Below are 16,609 nucleotides of genomic sequence, written 5' to 3' on the forward strand. Positions count from 1 at the left end.
ATGCTATAAGCCACTGGGACACGCATACACAGGTTTGGTTTGGCTTTAGCATTAGCAACTAAGGCCATATTGCTCCGGGGGGGGGGGGGGATGCAGTGGTCATTCCCTGACTTTTCCGCATCCTCCGTATTTGGTGGTCACGGGCTCAAACCCCGGTCTAATCAAGAAGCGTGTGCTACGTACTGCTGCTCCTGCCCTCCAAAACTCACCAATAATGAAGGAAAACTGAATTCACATTTTGTCAATCATTAGCACCATTAAATAGCATGTGTGGTATTAAACTATTTTGCATATTTGTCAAAATTATGTCCATCTCATTTCTTCATGTTTGTTCAGTTGGCTTTACATTTCTGACAAATCCCATCCTTCCTCTTGCATGGTTTATTTCAACATAATGCTAATAAAACAGGCACATTTGCTTTCAGTTGATTAGCAGTAGCCTATTTATCATAGGGGCTTAGAGGGGAACAGGTATCCTGTGTGTTATCAGACACTTAGCCTAAAACACTGATGGATCCAATATCTCTCTATTACAGAAGATTTAGGAGAAGTCCGGTTGGCCTGCCTCCCTAAAATCCACTCATGCACACCTTTTCGATGGTAAGCCCTGTTACGTCACTTAGGTGGCAACGAACATGTAGAGTGGTTCTCTTCAAGACGCCTGGTCAGCGTGAAGAGGAAAAGACCAAACCCTCCAGCAATGAGAGCACAACAATACAAATGGCCCTCAGTCCCCAGCAGCTTTCACTCTCCTTCTTACGGCAGCGAGAGGATCAGAGTGGAAGCAGAGGGTGCTAAGAATCTCTGGGTACGACCAGGCTGCCATGCACGGAAATTGAACTTGGCCTGTTATAATGTACGATCACTCATCGGTGAAGACAGGATATTAGAGCTGGAAAAGGAATTAGAAAATGTGAATTGGAATATCATCTGTTTGGCTGAAACAAGAAGAAGAAATGAATCACTTATAAGTTTATCAAGTGGAAATCTGCTGTACACCAATGGAAACAGTGAAAGGAGTGAAGGTGGAGTTGGGTTTCTGGTCCATAAAGATTTTAAAAACAACATTTTGGAATTCAAAAGTACATCACCAAGGGTGTCAAGACTAATATTCAAGATTTCTAAGAGGTACAAGCTAAAGATTATAATGATTTATGCACCAACATCGAGCCATGATGATGAAGAGGTTGAAGAAATGTACACTGAAATTGAGAGTCTTCTAGATGAGCAGAAAACCCACTACACTATTATGGGGGACTTCAATGCTAAGGTTGGAAAAAGGCAAAACAGCGCAGAAGAGGAACTATAGGAAATTTTGGAATTGGTGAAAGAAATAAAAGAGGTGAAACACTTGTGGAATTTGCAGAATCTCAAGGACTGTCAGTAATGAACACTTTTTTTCAAGAAAAGGGTGAACAGAAAGTGGACATGGAAGAGTCCAAATGGATTAACAACTAATGAAATCGACTTCATCCTCACTAACAGAAGATATTGTGAATGATGTTACCGTCCTGAATAAGATTTACAGTTAGTAAGGATTTTGGACTAAAGATGAATATGGCTAAAACAAAAGTAATGATGAACAAGTATGCCACGGAAAGGGAAATAATGATTGAAGGAGCAGTAATTGAAAAGGTGGAGTCATATACTTATCTGGGACAAGTTATTAGCTGTAATAATGATAAATGGCTGGAAGTCAAGAGAAGAATAAATTTTGGATGGATAGCATTCAGGAAATATAGTCACATACTGAAGAGCAATATCCCAGTTTGTCTGAAACGTAAAATAATGAATCAATGTATACTCCCCACCATGACTTATGGAAGTGAAACTTGGGCACTCACCAAAAGAATGGAAGAGAAGCTAAGAACTACACAGCGAATGGAACGAATTATATTGGGAATCAGACTGTTAGATAAAAAGAGAAACACATGGATTAGGCAGCAAACTCAAGTAAAGGACATTCTTATCAAAACTAAAGAACTAAAATGGTCTTGGGCAGGACACATAGCTCGAAGACATGATGACAGATGGACTAAGAAAATAACAGAATGGTACCCAAGAGGAGCTAGAAGAAAACCTGGAAGACAAAGGCAGAGATGGATAGATGAAATTCATGAGTTTTTGAGTAGTAAATGGATGGCCAGTGCTCAAAACAGAAGGAACTGGAAAGTTGCTGGAGAGGCCTTCATCCTGCAGTGGATTGAAAATGGCTGATGATGATGATGATGATTTTATCAATTTGGCTTGAATTTTTTTATTATGTGAAAGTTATTAATAGAAAGAGACCAGTGGTTGATCCCTGGTCAGTTATTCCACCAATTTCCATCTAATGGCTCACACAAGGCAGGGCAGCCTACTTCACTATGACCCTTGATGGGGTGTGGGCACCCACAATTGGCCTGGAAATTTGTTGACCACTCTTGGAACATCTTAACTACAGCACTCTGGCAACAGCCCACAAATTTGCAGTTTCTGTAATACTGCCAACTCTTTAAACTGGCACCTGACAACCATTCCTTTTTCAAAGTCTGTCAGATCAAAACCCTTGCTCATGTTACTCAATTAAATAGCATGGACTGAATGCAACAAACGAACAGTATCACATTTACCAGTTTATCGTCAGGTGGGGAGAAGCAACTAGTTGCTAAAACAAGAGCTGATCACATTTTAACTGGAAATGTATTCTGTGTTTCTCCAAACAATTTATGACAAAAGAGAAAATTGTCTAATTTACAAAATTAGTGGATGTCCTAAGATATACAAATTTCAAAACAAGTTGTATAGGAATATAAGTATTCCTATACAACTATGTATAGGAATATAAGTATTCCTATACTTCAAACATTTTATGCATTTAAAGTGGATCAAACTAGAATCTCCTCCCCCAAATCTAAGAAATACACTATTTTAAAGGAATGGACAAAGAAGGACAGCAATCTGCAATGATTTAAATTTTAAAAAAACATCCAGTGAAAACGGGATGACTTCAACTGCTATAATGAAGCTTTTGAAATGCATTCCAAATTTTAAGGCTGTGCACAGTTCTCATTCTGAAAGGAAATTAGGTTCTTGACCTGCGTTGATCAGTGGAACTGCATTTCAGCCAAAATGAGGATAATTATCAAAAATATTATTTTATAATGATAATTAAAAGGAATGCAGCAAAATTATTTTTAAAGTTTTACTGACTACATTTGTAGGTGAAAGGTGATACAAAGCATATATATCTCAACGCACAGCAATCAACTTTAGAACAAGGAGCTGCACCCACCCCTATTTTTTGTTAGGTATTCACAATTTTAGCTATGATCTGGTATACTGATGGCAGGCACTCGCCTTTCATTTCTTTCCATGGCCCAAAATGAATATTTTAAGACGGAATGTGGATTAGGCCACTCGCATAATCGAGTTAACGCCTATACGAAACTAGACTATGAATATTTGGAACAGAAACATTGGATACCTCGACACTACAAATTATTATTTTTTTTTATCAACAAAAAAACCCTTTCCTCTGCTGACTCCTTCAAATGTTTAAATTTAATATTTATGTTGACTATTCACTTCCGCACTACATGCATAATTACGTTAAAATATAAGTTTCGAAATTACAATGGACCACATAGCTTACAAAATACATAAATTAAGAATGTGTGCTCGAATGTCCACGAATTATAAAAATAAGAGCAATTAAATATTTTAATCTTTTCTCATTTAAAGAATACATATAGTTGGTTTTCATTAGAACCCACCACGTAGGTTCCAACTTTTGGCATTCGTGTCTGTGAGAATATAAAAAGTAATATCACCCAAGTTCTTTGTAATGGCACCCAACTGCACGAGGTGCTTTAGCACTACTACTTTCTTCAAGCCTTTCCTTCTAAGTTTTAAAGATTAATAGTACCACAATAATTTTTCACAATTTATAAACTACATATATAAATATATTTAAAATACTTACTAACACCGATCTCAAAATTTTGAGAAAAACTTTTTTTTCGAACACGACTTCATCAGATTGAAGCGGATAACAAACGAACCCGCCAACAGCATACTAAAGAAAGAAAGAAAGCAGTCTCGGTTAGAAATTTTATGAAGATTGTGTAGCGCCCCCTCTGTTTTGTTGACAATTGACTTTAAAGAATCAAAAACATATTAAATAACTTTTATTAGACGAACAAGTCAGGGCAAGAATCATTTTAGTTCGTAGCAAGTAACGGAAGCTGGTAAAATAGCATCATATTTGTTACATCTCATATTATTATTATTAGCCATATGGTGCAAGGAAACCTGAGGCTTATGCTGCACAAGCCAAAAAAAAAAAAAAAAAAAAATTCTGAATTACCCCAGAGAAAAAGAAAGAGGGAGAGAAGAGAACTAGAAGGGAATCACCAAGAAAGAGAAGAATGATGATATCCAGTTCAGCACCCTAGTGTGCCACTGTGAATGTCTTAACAACAAGTTGCCCTGATATTGCAGTACCTCGAATGAGGAATGCTTCGCCAATAGAGAAGCTAATATTGCTTATTCTCGGCTGTTGCAACCACTGTTTAGAAGCTGGCTGGTGGTATCCGCCGAGAACAAATAACATTAGGTCTTCTCTAGGGGATTGGGTGTTGTTGGGTTTAAGAGCATCGGCGACTAAGGCAATGTTGCTCCGTGTACTGTTTATAATTTGCGTGTGTTCCGAGGTCGATTTTCTGTTTGCTAGAGGAAAAACCAGATGTTCCGGGATAAAAAACCACGCTGTCCTCGCCTGAGACCGACTAACTCAGCCACGTTGTGAAAAAGAGCCATAAAAATTCATCCCCTCATCGACGGGATTCGAATTCAGGTCTTTTCCACCAGTGTCGGGAGGCCGGCGATTCTACCAACTGTGCTGCCTACGAGGGCTCTCTACTGGGGAAGCGTTGCTTATGCGATGTGGTGCAATAGCCGGGGCAACTCATTGTGAAGGCATTCGCATTATGTGATGTAACAAAAACGATGCCCTTTCACCTATTTCGGTGATTTACTACGAACTAAACTGATGCCTTGCACGAACTTGTTCGTCTAGTAAATTTCCCGTGGTCTAAGGCTTTCAGCCCTAAACGCTTTTCTATAACTTTTATTATTATTATTACAAGAAACAAATTCAGTAGCTTAATGTGAAAAACCAAGACTGCTTTGTGTTTGTTGGTAATTTTTTCGTGTTTTCACTATTACTACTCTGAGAATTCTTTATTTTACCAAATTATGGTAAAAAGAACACATATGTTAATTTTGCTTGCATCGTGCAAGTAAAATTTATTTTCTGAAAGAGTGCGAAAGGGTAAGTCCTACATTGATGAAGGGAGCCAAAAAATTTATTTTTTTATAAAAAATATTTATTATTATTTTTTATAAAATAATAATAAATATGGAGTATGTTGTTCGCAGATGATATCGTACTGTGCGAACCATCCCAAGGAAAGGTAGAGAAGAAATTGGAGGAATGGAGGAAAGCGTTGGAAGAGAGAGGCATGAGGATAAGTAGAACAAAGACAGAATATATGGTATTAAATGGAGAAGAGAGCTCTATAAAACTGCAGGAGGAAAAGCTACCGTCAGTTTCGAAATTTAAGTATCTGGGATCGAACGTTAATAGGGATGGAGGATTGAGTGCAGAAATACAGCACATAGTGCAATATGGATGGTTGAAATGGAGAAAGATGAGTAGGGTGCTGTGTGTTAATAAAGTAAATTTTAGAATGAAGGGAAGTGTATAAAACTGTGGTTAGACCCACATTGCTGTATGGTGCTTAGACATGGACGATTACAAGGCACGGGAGAAGAAGATGGAAGTGGCGGAGATGAGGATGCTAAGATGGATGTGTGGTGTGACGAAGAAGGATAGGATAAGAAATGACTACATCAGAGGTATGGTTAAGGTGGGGTCTCTGAGTAAAGGAATACAGGAATCTAGGTTGAGGTGGCTTGGACATGTGGAAAAAAGTAGTGAGGAGTATGTGGGGAGTCGGTGTGAAAATTTGGAGGTAATAGGGAAGAGGAAGAGGGGGAGACCTAAGCCGAGATGGAAGGACAAGGTGGCAGTGGATTTAAAAGAGAGAGGAAGCCCAAGATACGGAGGAATGGAGGAACAGAATTAAGGATGGAAATGCCGACCCCATATAAACGTGGGAAAAAGGCGAAGATAAATAAGAATTATTTGATCCCTTTTTTGGTGTTGGACTTTTTTCTGACGTTGTGCTATTTCTATATCTTCGCTTCGGGGTTCACGGGGGGGGGGAGGGGAGGAATCAGTACATGAATTTCCAACCTTCCTTATAGTGGACGGTTCATACATAATGGTGACCTGCTTCCTTTGGCATAGATGGAAACTGGAAAGCAGAAGTTATCTTTGTGATTGCTGCTTCCTCTAGCAAAGTGATCAGAAACAATTAAACGATATAACAACCAGACTGCACAAACACACCATTATACTCATTATTATTATTATTAGCCATATGGTGCAAGGAAGCTTATGCTTCCTGGCCCTTTACAGAAAACAGTATCATAACTGAATGTCACGGCAGAGTTGAACTAACATACAAAAATCGTCCGACATAAGCTACACTATGTCCAAATAAATTTTGCTGTTTATACTCCGGTATGGCCACATAAGTTTAGAAGAGTTTACAATATAGAGATAAAATACACACCGAGTGGTCATTTTATTAAATACACCTACATAATGTTTAGAGCAGTCACTGTCTAGCCGTCACAACAGCCTAGATTGGTCGACTGATGGACTCAATGAAGCCTAGATGTGTAAAGGATGAGGAGGCAAGTTGATTCAATAGCAGGTCACAGCCAAACAGCATTATACGTCGGTTCGGACTGTGCTAGTCCAAAACCGGGGACGAATGTTTCAATCAGTGACAAATGATGGATCCGGTTTCAGTCGTGAACAAAACCGGCGCAAGAATACCTGTCTGCGCTGGTAGCAGTGGTATCGTCACCGTCCTCCCCACACCGGGTGGAAAAGGCCCGGGTTCGAATCCCGTCGATGAGGCGAGAAGCTTTAGGGGCTTTTTTTTTCACTCCGAGGATCAGTTAGTCGGTCTCAGGCGTAGATATCAAAGTTTTTCTCCCCAGAAATTGTGGTTTTTTCGTCCAACAAACAGGCAAATCGACCAGAGAACACATGCAATTTACAGCCAAATAAATAAATGGGTAGATGTATTCATTTACGGGGGATCTAATATCATAATTTGCAAGAATACCTACAGGTAAAACACCGGCAGAGGATAATACTTGAGGTTAGTGGAACAAATCCATGTAGTTCTGATAGAAATGAACGGCTAAAACACGCTTTTGTTACTTTCAACCAGATGTATGTACCCTCGCGCATTGGAAATTCTGCCAGCAGGCCATATTCATGTTCTGTTGACTATTAACACCACCTCTAATACAGCGAATTATATGTCTTCTACCCACAGAATAATCATATTAATTATCTGTTCAGTCACATGGATGGTAACTCTTACTAAGATTTCTGCGACTACAAATTATTCATTCTGCTATTCTCATCCATGGTTGGCTTCTGGATTATCCAAATTACTTATAATTCGACAAAAACTCTTCAGGAAATAGGTCACTAAAAGGGTAACCTGCAGTACCAGAGAAACTTAATACTGTAAAATCTCCGTTTGGAGGGGTTAGTCCTATCAATAAAGCTTGATATCCGTTAACCATGTGGTCGCCGATTTTGTTAGAATGTTATGAAAAGTGTTGTACTGTAATAAAAAAATGATCGAATTTTTTATTTATTGTACTATGTATAAATATAGTGCAAACGCATCGGAAATACATAGCTATATCTGAATAAATCAGAATATTAGTAAAACGGCATCGTTTTAAGTTATATCTCATATTGTGAATACCTTCACAACGAGTTGCCATGATATTGCACTACTTCGAATAAGTAACGCTTCGCCTAAGGAGAAGACTAATGTTACTTATTCTCAGATGGATACCACCACCCAGACGGCACCGTTTCAGGGCTATTTGGCCCTTCTTCGGTGGGTGGGTAGGTACCCGAGTGATGCAATGATGGCAAAACAGTTATGAAGTATAACTCCACAATATGAGAGATGCCTGATGGTGTATCATGTATTTAGACTCAAGCGTTTAGGTACCTACCCACCCACCGAAGAAGGGCCAAAAAGCCCTGAAACGGTGCCGTCTGGGTGGTGGTATCCATCTGAGAATAAGTAACATTAGTCTTCTCCTTAGGCGAAGCGTTACTTATTCGAAGTAGTGCAATATCATGGCAACTCGTTGTGAAGGTATTCACAATATGAGATATAACTTAAAATGATGCCGTTTTACTAATATTCTGATTTATTCAGATATAGCTATGCATTTCTGATGCGTTTGCACTATATTTATAGTCTAGACTCCTCCATAGCTTGAGGCTTATGTCCTAAACGCTTGAGTATTTATTGTACTTACTGCTTTCCTTAAAAAATAAGACCGCGATATTTTGAGTCAAATTAGTGGCAGTGGAAACTAACTAGTGCTTATTCAAAGTCTGAAGCGCTCTTGAATGCCCTCGCTTGAGGTTCACAATAGTTATAGCACGCTTGATATGCTGATGCATAGCGAGTGTGAGAATCCTGGCACTCCCTAAGAATGTGAATCTTGTAAAGGGCACAGGCTTGAAGAAGCAGCCAAGGTTTACTTGGGTGTTTCTCTGATGCAACCTTAAAATATTCATCTCCGGAAGTGAATTTAGAGCCTTAATAGAAATAAGTTTCAGAAATCTGAAGGCAAGCATTGCGTTTAAGCACCTATTCGAGAACTCTGTAGCCTATAACAGCTGTAGCTTTCCTTTTCTTAAGTCCGTATGCTCTTTTCAACAGTACTAGTAATAGAGCTGTATGAGATTAGCAGTACCATTTTCTGCTACTACAAATTATTCATTCTGCTATTCTCATCCATGTTTGGCTTCCAGATTATCCAAATTACTTAAAATTCAACAAAAACTCTTCAGGAAATAGAAGGATCACTAAAAGGGTAACTGCAGCTAACCTTGGGAGGGACAGGTCACTTGCTTTCATGCCTTTTGAAGCCAAAATCTACACCCCTGTCATAGAATATTTTGTTCTATCAGTTTGAAAGCAAGTGACCTTTTTCTTCCAGGGTTAGCTGCAGTTGAATATGGCATGCTTAATATTTGAGCCTGTACCTGTTTGGCAGAATCCATCCTTGTCTGGTATTCTCCACCATGTCCTCCAAAATCGCAATTACTTTATAACAGAACTTTTTCGTGTACAATCTTTTGCAAGCATGAATGTTGATTAATCAGTCGGACAAGAATGGTCTGAGCAGTGTAAAAAGGCAGCCAGGAAAGCCCATGGTGTCCTATCGACGATTTCTGGAAAGTTACCTTGTAGAGACAGGGAGTCATAATCCCATTGTATAAAGAAATTGTACGACCATATTTGGAATACTGTGTGAAAGCATGGAGACCTCATCTGAAAAAAAAAAGACTGAGTTTCTTGAAAGGGTCCAAAGACTTGGAATTTGCAAGGTTAGTTCGAAAAAGAGTGACCATATTATGAAAGACTGTATATGTGGGCTACAGAGCTTGACAATCAGGCACCTCAGAGGTGACCTGATCGAAGTCTATAGGGCTCTGAGAGGGGTTAGTAAAATGATTGAAGGCGGAATTTTCACTGTTATAGAGAATTCCAAAACTTGGGGGCATAAATTAAAACTACAGAAGAGGAGGTATAAACTAGAGCGTAGGAAGTTTTGTTTTAGCAAGCGAGACGTTGATTGCTGGAAGTAGTTGCCGTAGCTAGGTTATTTGAGGCTAACAACAGTTTGAATAAATTTAAAGGTCGACTGGATGGCCTTTGAATTTATTCAGTTACCTGTGTGAGGAGGAAAGCATATAACATTAATATAATTTGCATATAATATCCGCTTGGTTTTTTTTTTTTTTTCTTTCCTGCAGCAAAAGCCTGTGCCTTCTTGCACTATAAGACGAATACTACTATTACTATCTCAGGTGATAATGCTATGCACCTAATATTCCTAAAGTGCCTATTCCAAGCCCAGGTGGTAAAACAATCGTATGTCTATTGTCTGGGTTTACATGAAAGCAATGGCAAGAGTTCACCTTGCCAGTGCTTTCATACTCCCTACTTCCTGGCCTGCCTCCTCTTGGTGCTGGACGATAAACTAGACGCTTCTGTGTGAAAACACAAGGCCCTAGTCTATGAGGCTGGATTGAATAACGCAACCCACACGAACACTCACTAACCTACATAAACCTGGCCTTTGCAGAGTTTTGTATTCATCACATTGCTTGATGCAGAGTGGAAACCCCAGAGCTGCATTAAAAATAACACTATGTTCATACCTGATATTTAAAGGGTCTTTAAATCCTTTAAAGGTAAGGTAGATAGTTGGATCCAATTTTTCCAAATTTCTTTTCATTCAAATTTAATGAAATGCGAGTTGAATCGACATATTTTCTAAAAAAAAAAACTCAAATATAAAATTTCATGAAAATTCTACTGGGAGTCGAATTTTTATTGTTTACTGAAAAAAACGAACACATTAAGAGTTTCACGCATTAGTGGGCGTGCCTAAAAAGCCCTTAAAAATTCTTCTCTTTGCGATGCCATATCCAGGCATTTTCCGCATAGCATACAAGTACAACCATAATCGCTGTGCTATCTTGAGAATCAAATTCTTCCACTACATTCCCATATGCCAACATAGATCTAATTTAGCTAGACGTTTTCTCAAGGATATATTTATTAACTGTATTAGTAGTCAATGAAATTATTGGAAGGCATGTGCTATTGAAATTCTGTTAATCAAACGAGTAGAGCAGACATGACCTTCGTTAAGAAAACTCCTACTACAAGCAAGTTTTCTTAACAGTTTATTTCCATTAGTGAAAAATAGGTCAGGTTATATTATGAGGTTGAAATTTACTTTTCAGTGCTTACCTATGGACTTTGTGACAAGGAGTGAAAGAGCTGGCCCAGCTCCGAACACTGGTGCATAGTGATGGATCTGTCCCTGATTTAAAACCGGCCAAAAAGACCGGGGGGGGGGGGGAAATAGGTTCCCGATTTTAAACCAGCTTCAAAAGGGAAGGAAATCTCCAACGATTTTAAATCAGCACCAAAGGGGGCCATAAAGCTTCAGTTTTCCGACTGTTGGCATTAGTTTAGAATCGGGAAAAAAAGTTATGCACAGGAATAGATCGTCCACTCACTGTGAACCAGTGGAATATGCGTTAATCTTTGCCAATGGCTGTGACCACACAGACAGCAGTTGACCATCGTGACTTCTCAGTACAGTAAAACATACAATCACCACCACCACCTTGTTTTTAAGGTGGCAGTGGTTGTATAGGTATTACAGTTGCCACTAAATTGTGGAATGTTCGGACTGTTTTGAAAGAGAGAGCGGGAATTATAGAAGCCAATTCAGAAGAACAGTGCCCATGGAAGTATCTGTAGAAGAGGCATGTAGCAGAAACAGTACGTCTATGAGACAGCGAGTGGAGAGACTCTGTTAGAGATGAATCATTAATTAACCTAACTGCCCTCTTCTGAATGGAATCAAGAAGCCTGAGAGAGGTTTTGGGGGGCACCACCCCAGATGTGGGAACAATATTCCATGGCTGGGTGGATTTGCGATTTTTACAGAGTGAGCAGTTGTTTGGAAGAAAAGTAACACCAAGAGCGAAAGAGAAAACCAAGTTTTTTAGATGCAGAAGAAGCAATATTTGTAATGTGCTTGTGCCAAGAGAGATTAGAAGTCAGGGTAATCCCCAAAAGAGGTTAGTAGGAATACTGGTGATTTGGCAATGAAATCACCGGAAATGACGTCATAGATCCCGAATCTGCTCTCCCGGACTCTGGTGCATTTTCACCACCAGGGGTGTTAGCTGCTTCCTTACGATCATGTGACTCGCCTCTCTATCTCCGTCATTTATCGCCACCAGGGGACGTTGCCTGCTTCCCACAATCCTTTGCTCAGACTCTACTCTGCTATTTTTATTTTATTTTAAATTTTGTTACTGGATGACATTACAGTATTTTTTCATAAATAATTTTGTGTGAACTGTACTCAGTTCTACATGCATCATGCCTTAACCACTGGGCTAATGATACATTTACTTATGAGACTGAAGATGTGCTATTTGAACGCACTTTGAACACAATTTTTTTAATTATTGGGTGGTATTATTTGAACACAGTTTTTTAAAGTATTCATGAGTAAAGCAATATTTTTAATCAACATGCTAATTATTTTTAAAGTGCTTAACGAGTGGTAGTATTTGAACACAATAAGTGGTATTTTCAAATTAGCGTGTAATGAGTGGTATTTACACAACTGAAAATATAAAGTATTCATGAGCAAAGTAATATTTTTAATCAACATTTTAATTATTTTTAATAGTGCTTAACCAACAAGTTAATTATTTTTAATTAATACTGCTTAATGAACAAACTAATATTTTTATATTTCACCTGAAAATATAGTACGTATTTTTTAAAAAAAATATTCAGGAATTATGAACAAAGCAATAGTTTTTTTCAATTTCACATCTAAACTACACAATAGAAACAGATTTTAGTGAATGAAAGTTGTTTATTGAATGATATTTACAAAATTATTTATATGGGGGTAACTAATAAGGTGCTGTTTTTAAGTCATAAAATTTTTTGAGCAACAGAAAATAACACAAAACTTCCAATGTCGTACAATGAGAAGTCTTACCGTCATGAAGAGACTTCACCCGCAGTCCTTTCTGCTTCAGAGAGCCATATTCTTCTAAGTTAATGTGGCATATATTTAATCTTTTCAAGAGCTCTCTTTCTATGGTCCCACCTTTATAGGCAACCAAAAATTTGTTTAGTTTTTCAGCTGTTATACACCTTTCTTACAATTTAATCAATGCTGCTGTCTTCTACAGGTTCTCCATACATATGTTTGTTTGTTGTTTGTTATTTGGTTTTTAAGAGCATTAGCAACTATCGCCATATTGCTCTAGGGATATGAGGTGGTCATTCACTGACCTTTCTGCATCCTCCGTATTTGGTGGGCATGGGCTCGAACCCCGGTCTAATCAAGAAGCGTGTGCTACGCACTGCTCCTCCCCACCTGGCTACAGAGGCGCCATACATAGGTTTAAATGTTATTTCATGTATGAAGGATTTAACATACCGCACTTTCTTCCAATCGGCATTGGATAAGTTTTGATTTTTTAAATTATTTTTAAACCTATAGCTATAGGGTTTACATTTAAATTCTGTGCTAATAATACCTAGCTCGCTACAATAAAATATGCTTTCGCTTCCACCACATTTTAAATGAAAACCGTCCATATCAATTATCATGCACACCTTGTCAACTCTGTATTCAATATTCCAAAAAAAAAAGTTTCTAAAAAATTATTCTAAAAAAAAAGACATCACCTTCTTCGCAGATGGAGTGGTCTTTGCTTTTTTGGGAGGTGGGGAGGAGATGTGCTTCCACTGCTTTGACATGTCTTTAGTCTCTGGATCATACTGGTACACCCAGCATTCGTCATTTGTCACCAACCAATCAAAAAAAGTCCTCAACATCTGCATTACACAAATCCAACAGTTGGCAAGAACATTGCATTCGACATTGCTTCTACAAAGGCATTAGCAATCTTGGAACCCATCGTGCGGAGACTTTAAACATGTGCTGTCGGCAGACCCATAACTAATTCCCACGGAATTTGCAATGAAATGAACTATCACACGTCTGTCACTCAGCACCAGCTGCTCAACCTTTACAATCGTCTCACTGTCTGTGGATGTTGATGGCCTTCCTTCTCTTGGCTCGTCAAAGACACTTGTATGACAGCACTGGGACTCCCATTTCCACTTTTTTATAGTTCATAGGATGGACAATTCTGCCCATACACAGCTTTCATTTCTTCATCAATTTCCTGAGCTTTCTTGCCCTGCAAATGCAGGAATTGATCACTGTTCAATACTCCACTTTGTCAACCATAGCCCTTCCTCTGTGTACAATCACATACAAAAATGAAATTTCATGATAGTTATTGAATATATAGACAACTTATATTAAAAACAGCATCTTCCTACTGGTATTTTATCTATGTCAAGCCTTCAAAATTTTTGATACTCCCTCGTACATTGTTATTGAAATAAATTGCATCACTGGAGAAATCACTTAAACTCCCCTCAATCATGCGTATATAGAGTGCCAGGTCCAAAATAAATCAGTTTTTGGCTGAATAATATTTCGGTGTACAGTTTTGCCGTAAACACATTTTGGATAAAGAAAAAATTGTAATGCAAGAGCGGTTTACTTTTTTGAATATACTGATGTTGACTGTTAGAGATTTGGGTTCTTAAAACAATTAAATTAAATTAAATTAACATGTAAAAATACGTTTAAATCCTCAAATTTATTGTCAAATGAATGGAGCCAAAATAATTAAATATACCAACAAAATGGGGCAGAATAATTACAAAGTTTAATTTTTGGAAACAGAGCAACATATAAGGCTGTGATGGAAAACTAAAAACAGGCAATATGTTTTTAGATTCTTCTAAAACCATATTGTCCATTCTTCTATTAAACTAAATTGTGACAACTAAATTGTACTTTTCATTTTCTGTCTCTTTCCAAACAGTATGTTGAAGATTGCTTTCATATGACTACAACAATAATTTATAAAAGTAAATTTACTCATTTGCATTTTATAAATTTTTATAATGGTCTAAACTGACCATTATATGAAGGTTAAACTACCTTCTGAATGAAAAATTATGAATTTCCTGAAAATTTTCTTGTACAACTCAATTATGATAAACTAAAATTCAACTCATAATCGATGAAATAAAACAAAAAAAATATAGATGTAGAGGAAGAAAAATATAATGTGTATTTATTAAAATATCAGAAGTTCAACACAAAAAAAAAATGTCATCACAAATAAAACCAACAAATTTAATTTCTTATTACTATGCGTGCTCTTGATGATATCAAAAATTGTCATCCCAGTCAAAGTTTTACGCTTCCCCATTTTTCTTGTGGATTCTTTAAATGGTTACATTAACAATTTGATAAATAAAGAATGATGAATTTTGTTACAAATGTTATCGATAACAATTACATCATTCTATTTTCAAAACCATATTGTTCCTATTGTAAATGGGCGATGGAAATCATTCATTATTATTTTTTCTATAACTATAAATTTGCACAATTAGGTGAAATGGAAACGGGTAAAGAAATTGAACTGCAATTCTGTTGATAGTGTTTTCACAATCGCCAACTTATACAATGAATTTTAATTAAAGTAACAAAACAAAAAAAAAAAAACCTCACAAATTCATCTGTTATAAAGAAAAAAAATACTTACACTGTTGCTTTCCATATTTCCAATTACAGCAGGAAAAAAAGCATCAAAGAAAACTAGAGCAAAGCAATCATTTCCGTGCCCCCTCAGGATCTTATATAGGTCTTGCAATCACGTGGTATTAATACGGTGGTCAGCACTGGACACCTTCAGATGCTCAGAGAATCTGTATACATTTTCCAAGAAAAGAACTTCCACAAAAATGTCTGATAAAGAAAATGTCTTTCAAATGTTTTAATTGGAATGGAATGTTTTGGATGGAAAAATTTATTTAGCAGCATAATACAAGCCCCATGTGCATGGAATAAATTACCAAATGTGACCAAGAGACAAAATCTAAGAAAATTAATAAGAAAATAGAAAAAAATTTTAATTAACTGTGCCTCAGTTCCAAGAATTATGTTCACACAAAAAAGGATTACGACACTATAGCTCTTTATTATTTTGTTAGATCATTGATTCAAAAATATAGAGGATTATTCCTAAGTTAAACTTATTTACATGCTGTGTCATTACTTCTGGGTTTCTGAAGGAATTCAAGCTGCTTGTACTCCATGTTCAAAAATACAGAGGATTATACAAGTTATGCAAGTTATACATGTTATTATGCAAGTTATGCTAAGGATTATACTAAGTTCAACACCCACCAACATTTTGTACCGAGAAAAGTTGAAGTTTATGTATCTCAAGGCTCAAACTCCATCTAACAACTGAATATTGCAAGTTTTACATGGTATTACTTTCATAAAACAATAAAAAAGCTAGGATTTTTTAATAAATTTTCCCTTGATATCATGCCTTCTATCCCTTCATCAATGTCATTTATGAAAATGAGAAATAACAGTTGTCCAAGAACCAATCCTTGTGGGATCCCACTGCTTACACCAATCTGAATATCCATTAATCACAACCATTTGCCTTCTGCCCAGAAGTCACCCAGCAATCCATCTAAGAATCTTACCAGTAATCCCAACCTGCTTAAACTTATACAGTAACCTCTCATGGGAGATAGCGCCAAATGCTTTGCTAAAATCCAAATAAACTTTTCAAAATTGTTCCCTAAATCGAGCTCATGAGTAAATAGCCTACTAAGCTAACTAAATGTGATTTTCCCATAACAAAGCCATGTTGTGTGTCCTTCAGAATGCTATATCTATCTAAATGTCTCTGGATTGCACTCTTAAT

At 37.3% G+C, this 16,609-nt stretch overlaps 1 long non-coding RNA gene across 1 annotated transcript in view; it reads right to left on the reverse strand.

Moving 5' to 3' along the window:
- Positions 1 to 4,066, reverse strand: part of LOC150084072 (uncharacterized) — a 29,609-nt gene extending 25,543 nt beyond the window's left edge. The window contains exon 1 of the long non-coding RNA XR_016547047.1: positions 3,965 to 4,066. This is a non-coding gene — a long non-coding RNA (uncharacterized LOC150084072). The remainder of the gene's footprint in view (positions 1 to 3,964) is intronic.
- Positions 4,067 to 16,609: the final 12,543 nt, after the last annotated feature.

This window comes from Mastigoproctus giganteus, chromosome 6 (assembly GCF_048544385.1).
Source record: "Mastigoproctus giganteus isolate SK-2022 chromosome 6, ASM4854438v1, whole genome shotgun sequence".
In the NCBI taxonomy this organism is placed as follows: Eukaryota; Metazoa; Arthropoda; class Arachnida; order Uropygi; family Thelyphonidae; genus Mastigoproctus; species Mastigoproctus giganteus.